The sequence below is a fragment of the Mus caroli genome, chromosome 12 (genome assembly GCF_900094665.2).
Source record: "Mus caroli chromosome 12, CAROLI_EIJ_v1.1, whole genome shotgun sequence".
Classification (NCBI taxonomy): Eukaryota; Metazoa; Chordata; class Mammalia; order Rodentia; family Muridae; genus Mus; species Mus caroli.
Window position 1 is genome coordinate 41,695,060 of NC_034581.1, and position 7,288 is coordinate 41,702,347.

The following is a 7,288-nucleotide window of genomic DNA, read 5'->3' on the forward strand; positions in this document are numbered from 1 at the left end:
GGTAAGGGATAGGAAAGATGGACAGATGGGCATGAGAATGAATGGAAATCTGCAACTTACTGGGGTAGGGAGGTGAAAGACATCTCTAAGAAGATACAGAGACATGGGAAAAGGCAGACTCCCAAGAATCAATGGGGGTGACCTTATCTGAGATGCCTAGCAGTGGGGATATGGAATTGAAGAGGCCAACTCCTGCAACTAGGCAGGAGCCCCAGTGGAACCATAGGGACACCAACCTACCCACAAAACTTTGACTCAATATTTATCCTATCTCAAGAAATGCAGGACTGGTGGATGAAGCATAGACTGAGGGAATGGCCAACCAATAACCGAGACTAACCTGAGATACATCTCATGGGCAAGCACCAATCCCTGGCATTATGTTTTTCTTTTTCATTTGTTTTTATTAGGCATTTTCTTCCTTTACATTTCAAATGCTATCCCCAAAAGCCTCTATACTCTCCCCCGCCCTGCTCCCCAACCCACCCACTCTTGCTTCCTGGCCCTGGCATTCCCCTGTACTGGGGATTATGCTTGCAGATAGGAATGTAGCATGACTGTTCATTGAGAGGCTCCGCTCAGCTGCTGATTCAGAGGGATGCAGAGACCCACACCCAAACAGTGGGTGGAGCTTGAGGACTCTTCTGTAAGAGTTGTGGGAAGGATTGCAGGCCTCAAAGGAGATAGGAACTCTATGAAAAGATCAACCGAGTCAACTAATCTAGACCCTTGGGGATTTCATAGACTGCAAAACCAAGCAAAGAGCATACACAAGCTGGACTTAGTTGCCACTCGCTTATCTTCCTTCACAGATGTAGCAGATACACAGCTTGGTCTACATGAGGTCCCGAAAAACTGGAGCCCAAAAGCTGCTGCATGTCAATGGTATATATTTTTCTACCTGAGCTGCCTTGTCTCACCTCAGTGGAATAGGATCCACCTAGCCCCACAGAGACTTGAGGTGTCAATGTGGGAGTACTCAGGGGGTCTTCCACCCTCTCAGAGGACAAGGGGAGGGTAAGGTGAGGAAGGAATGATGGGAAGGAGGGTCAGTGAGCAAAATGTAAAGTGAATAAATAAAAATAAGATTAAAAAACATATTTTTAAAATATTTTTTATTATGTATTTTCCTCAGTTAATTTTCCAATATTACCCCAAAAGTCCCCCATACCCTCCCCTCCACTTCCCTATCCACCCATTCCCATTTTTTTGGCCCTGGTGTTCCCCTGTACTGGGACATATAAAGTTTGCATGTCCAATGGGCCTCTCTTTCCAGTGATGGCNNACTAGGCCATCTTTTGATACATATGCAGCTAGAGNCAAGAGCTCCGNGGTACTGGTTAGTTCATAATGTTGTTCCANCTATAGGGTTGCAGATCCCTTTAGCTCCTTGGGTACTTTCTCTAGCTCTTCCATTGGGAGCCCTGTGATCCATCCAATAGCTGACTGTGAGCATCCACTTCTGTGTTTGCTAGGCCCCAGCATAGTGTCACAAGAGACAGCTATATATTTTTTAAAAAGAAAGAAAAAGAAAAAGCCAGTGTTACTATTTGGGTCAGACTTCCTATTCTCCAAAGGTACAAAAATAGATGAAATCATCTTATAATGTCATTATTTCCTGGTCATCTCATATGGAAAAGTCCTCAAACTGACTATAGTAAAACATAAATCTAAAGCAGCTTCTTAAATAGAACAACCTTTTGTTTTTACAAGGTAGGAGAGAGGGATATTTTATGTATTCCACTGAATATACTGGGGAGGGTACCGTCCATGGTCTTGATGATAAATTGTGATTAAATGGGCCTCACTAGTCAGACTATGCATTAGAAACCGACTAATTTGTTCCTGGAGGTTGCTTTGATTGCCTTGGTAAAAGCATCAACTATAACTATTCTAAGAATGAGGAGCATGAAGCAATGGAGCTGCCACTTGTTTATATTTTGTTGCTTAACCGCAGCTAAGAAAATCAACTGGAACATGTACCTAGTGGATCTCAGGTGAATGTAAAGTCCGCTTTCTTCCTTTCAGACAAACCATTTTTCTCTCTGTTTCACATATCATATAAAATCGTCTCTTATAGGCACAAGTAAAAATCCACAAAGGGTTTCTAAGAACAGAGTTGCTACTCTGCTGAACATTCTATATTTATACCTTTGTAGCTGGCAATAAGTTGTTTGACATTAGCATGGACATGAATATTGGCAGGATAGTGGACTCTTTATTGTGTCTTGTACAGAACAATTGCTGAAGCTCATTACTGTCATCCTCCCTAATAAAATTGAATTGCAAGTATTATGAACAAAATTCATGGACCTTTGTTTTAATCAGTGAATATATTCTTATGAACTTACTGTGAGAATTCATAATAGTACCTATGTTTATGTAAATAATATCCTTAGAAGATGAATTGCTTATGTCAATTGGTAATATTATTTAGGGATTTATATTTTATAAACTGGTACTCATAATAAGGTATTAAGATTAAGAATCTAAACTCATTATGCCTGTGTGTCATTCTAATGAATTTCTTCTCTAGCAAAAGATGTTGAGTCACTATCTCCTAAAATAGACTTGTTCTTTTTACATGCACACAAATTTCCTGCCTAGAAATAACTTTTATACATATTTTCCACTTAAAATAGTATTATCTAAGGCCTTTGACTTATATGAAGTAGTTTCACACTTATATTCACATGATGGTACTGTAGTCACTCTAGATACATAGGAATAAAAATGGAAATATTTCAGTATAAAATATATAAATAATCACAAGAAATTTATAAAGGTAAACTGTTATATTCACAAAATACGGGGTTATAAAGCAAAGAATAACACTAGAACCATTCATGTGTGAGTATATGAGATAATTTTAAGTCCATAAGAATAGTCTGTTTAGAATATCATGGAGAAAGATCTTTGTATATTTTAGAAAGTAAGAAAAGTCATTGCATATTGTTTTTCATTATACACACACACACACACACAATTTTACCCTTTCTTGAATTAGTGAGAATTTGCATTTTTATATGCTTGGTAATTATTAGCAATGTTATATGTAGTCGATTCTCAAGTATTTAAGAAGACTTCTGCTTCCATTAACTGAAGTTAACTAACTCTGAACTTTATAATCTTTCCGATATAGGTAACTATAAAACATGGATCAAATGTATAAGACAATTATTTTGAGACATCAGAACAGACACATCTTGAGGATAATAAAGCCCCTGTGGTGGGCAATACACTATAGCTCTTTTCACTCTAGGACACAGTGGGGAAAAAGGAAATGAGATCTCAAAAGGGTCCTTAACAAAGAAGATAGATACTAAGTGTTCTGTCTTTGGCATGTAAACAATGAGTTTGCTATGCAGAGAAGCTGCCCCAGAAGTTTTCTTGAGAGCCTTCAGCCCTTGGGGGAAAGATTGGACATGGACTTTGAAAAACCTAGCAGAGGGTCATTTCTAGGAGACTGAGAACAGAAAAATTATGCTAACTGGTCTGTGCAAGGACTGACATGTGCCAGAATTATGGCCCAGTTTGAGTGGAGACACCTCATTGAGCATAGGCATTTATGAAATGTCCCAAATACTATGACTTGGGAAAAGGGACAACTTTTAGACTTAATAATAAAATGAAATCAACTTTATAAACCATAAAAATGAATCCAGAATGATTAAGAGAATCTACTAATCTATGAAAGATTTGAGAAAATTAAAGTGAATGGGATTAAAATCAAAACAAGTCCAAACAGATTTCCTATGAGGTAACATACATAAAATAATTATACTGAGTTTAAAATTTTTTTTAAAGCAGCCAAGTTAGGTATTGATTGTCTCTCCAGAATGAAGTGCAGACCCAAAGGAGATAACAGAAATGGCTAGTGGTGTATCCCACTGGAAGGAAGAGTCCAAGAGACTAGGGTGCTTGTGAATCAGCCTTGAAGCACTTAAAGGTAGAATAATGAGATAAAGAGAAGCTTTGGGTGAAGTGAAAGTATTGAGGAAATAAAGCTGTTACAGAATTCAAGACCACAAACAAAATGTATAAAATAGAGAATCACAGCAGAAAATATCATAGGCAAGGTCTCAGGTGCACACCTTTGGTGTACTGCTGACAGTGGTTCAAGATTTAGATTATTTGGCAGCAGAGAGTTAAACACAACTAGATTCAATATTTTGAGGCATCTACTAAGTAATAGCAGATTACTTAGTATCCAAGAATGAGTTAGAGGTCAAAGGAGAAATAAAAATGATAGTGAAATTGACTACTAGCAATATACTGGGTTTGATATTTAATAAATCCTACCATTTACTTCATGTTAAAAAACAACAACAACAAAAAAAAAAACAGTAAAGGAGTGTTAAAAAAAGACCTGCCACTAGAGGCAGCTGTGGCTATTGTGTCACATGTGTGTCAGTAGGCAGCAGAGAGGAGAGAAGCTTTATCTACACTCAATGTTTTCACCTGTGAATGTCTGACAGAAAAAGTCAGACACTAGAGGAACTCTACTTGGGAACATGGGCCAACTGGCAGCCACTTAGGAGCTCAGAATAGAAACTAGCCTGAGATGCCCAGCAGTCTGGCACAGTGCAGACCTGAGTAGGGGACTGGGGAAGCAGAGCATGCAAAGATGACCCCTGCCAGGAGCCATAATGCATGAGTGGGACATGGCACTCCTGAGACCACTACTGAGATGATCCCAAACACCTAGTAATCTCTGGATGGCACTAAGAGGAGCAAATAAGTGATAGACAAATGGAAGAAAATTAGAAACTAAAGGATGTGGGCTTGATGTAGAGTGCTAGGGCCAGAGACTTAAGGGTAGTAAGAAATAGTCTGATGTAAATACCAGCTGATACCACCTGGGACCATGTCTGGGTCCATGACCCTGCAGGGTATGTTACCACTAAACTCCAAGTAGATGTCCCTGGGCTAGGCTGGTGCCTGAGAAATGTCAAGGTATGAGAACTGTACAAAACTGGATCTACCCCTCATCTGGGCATCATTTGAGAGCTGATTCTTGGGGCATGTAGCTATCAGGGGGACTCAGGAGACAGGCCCTGCCCATTGTGGAAACTTTGTGATCCAGCTTTAAGGATATGAAAGTGTGAGAACTAACAGTCACTAATCTTCCATGCTGCCATCAACAAGAGGGAGATAACTTCCTTACTCCCTTGCTTCTTGCTACCTGTAGCAGGGAGGAGAACTGTCTCTGAGGTCAAAAGAGCAAGAAAGCTCTTCCTGTCCTTCATCAGCTGTAGTACTGTAAAGAGGAGACGTAGAGCCTAACCTGATGGCAGGGTCATGGGAGTTCTGGCTCTGAGGGTGTCATCATGTGAAAGCTGGCCTACTATGTGTCTGCTACTTGTCTGCCATGTGATGACATGGGCAATGGACAGATATCTCCCTCATGCTTCATCATGTACAGCAGGCAGGAGTGGTGCTAAACAGCTCAGATACCTCCAAGGCCAATATTTTGGGCCTTGAATTCATCCACCCCAAAATCTATCTCATAGAGAAGCTGCTAGAGTGCATGAAGGGGCCAGGTGTACAGATCTAAAGCTACAGGATCCCCATGACACAGGACAATAGGAGGATAACTGAGAGGAATCCCAGGAGTTTCAGTGAGGTTCCAATATTGATAGAGTATCAGAAGACAGAGACATCTTACCAGACCAACAAGTTATTGCTACAAACATTTTCAGACAAAAAAGTATAGACAAAATTATATATGTATATATACATATGTACTGTGGGACACTCTGTGACAAACTACAGCTTCAACAATGAGCTTTTTTCCTCTGTTAGGGTGGTTTCAAGGGTGGAGGGCAGGTATGAGGGGATGGGGAGATTAGTGGGATTTGAGGTGCATAATATTAAATTCACAATGAACCAATAAGAAGTTTTTTAAAATTACTAGAAATAAAGTTGAGAAATTTATTGATTTAAAAAATAATAACATATATTTTAAGCACACTTTACTTTCCTACTTTTCTCAAGAAGGAGAAGGAGAAGGAGAAGGAGAAGGAGAAGGAGAAGGAGAAGGAGAAGGAGAAGGAGAAGGAGAAGGAGAAGGAGAAGGAGAAGAAGAAGAAGAAGAAGAAGAAGAAGAAGAAGAAGAAGAAGAAGAAGAAGAAGAAGAAGAAGAAGAAGAAGAAGAAAGAAAAGACCTTAGAATAAGGTCCCCTTAGGATAAGAAACATACAGAGAAATCCACCCAAGAAACATAGCAGACACTATATTCTTGAGTCCCAGGAACAGGTTCATGAGATGCTGGCCAGGGAAGTACTCCACATGCGAGGTACTATCTCCTGTGAGCACCCCTGGGAGGTCGTGCCTGATTTTTACTTCTACAGAGACCCAGAGGAGATTGAGAAGGAGGAGCAGGCTGCTGCCGAGAAGGCTGTGACCAATGTGGAATTCCAGGGTGAATGGACAGCACCAGCTCCTGAGTTCACTGCTGCTCAGCCTGAGGTGGCCGACTGGTCTGAGGGTGTGCAGGTTCCCTCTGTGCCCATCCAGCAGTTCCCCACGGAAGACTGGAGTGCACAACCAGCCACTGAGGATTGGTCAGCAGCTCCCACAGCGCAGGCCACTGAGTGGGTTGGAGCCACCACTGAGTGGTCCTGAGCTGCTGTGCAGACGCCTGAGCAAAGGGAAAAAAGATGGAAGGAGAATAAAGTTGCTAAAAGCTGGAAAAATAAAAAAGAACTACAGAAACTGCTGCAGTCCACCCAACAAGATCCCACATCAGAAATACTGTATGTTCCCAGTGAACAGTAAAAGGAATCTTTAAGAGATTGCATGAAATTCTGAGGATTAGCTTAAATGAAGTTCACAAAGCTAAAGTTAGAGCCCACACTTACAAATAACTTCTCTAATTCCTTTATATGATCACAGCAGCCATCTGCCTTACAACTGCCACGTACATTTCATTTATGGGAGAGCACATAGAAATATCTTCAAGGCAGAACACTGGGTCAAAAAGAAACTTAAAGTTCAATGTAATGAAACGAAGCAAGATGTCTGCTTGGACAGCAATATAATAAAACTGGAAATACAAGGAACAGAAACAATCACACGAGATTCTTCTGAATGCTCCATATATCAATGAGTAAGACTCAACTGAAGTTTTTTAAAGGGGAGCTAAATGAATGTAAGGGCAGAGCCAAAGTTTCTAGGGGAAACATATATCGTTGACATCTTTACAGTGAAGGAATATTGAAATTTACTGTAAATATATGCTAATAAAAATCACAAAATGAGTAAGGGAATTATAAGGTATTTTCTT

The 7,288-nt window shown here is 40.1% G+C and overlaps 2 pseudogenes across 1 annotated transcript; both read left to right on the forward strand.

Moving 5' to 3' along the window:
* Positions 1-4,368: 4,368 nt before the first annotated feature.
* Positions 4,369-4,493, forward strand: LOC115032879 (annotated as a pseudogene).
* Positions 4,494-6,267: 1,774 nt separating this feature from the next.
* Positions 6,268-6,661, forward strand: LOC110307449 (annotated as a pseudogene). The gene has a single exon (XR_002379391.1). The product of XR_002379391.1 is annotated as a 40S ribosomal protein SA pseudogene (transcript).
* Positions 6,662-7,288: the final 627 nt, after the last annotated feature.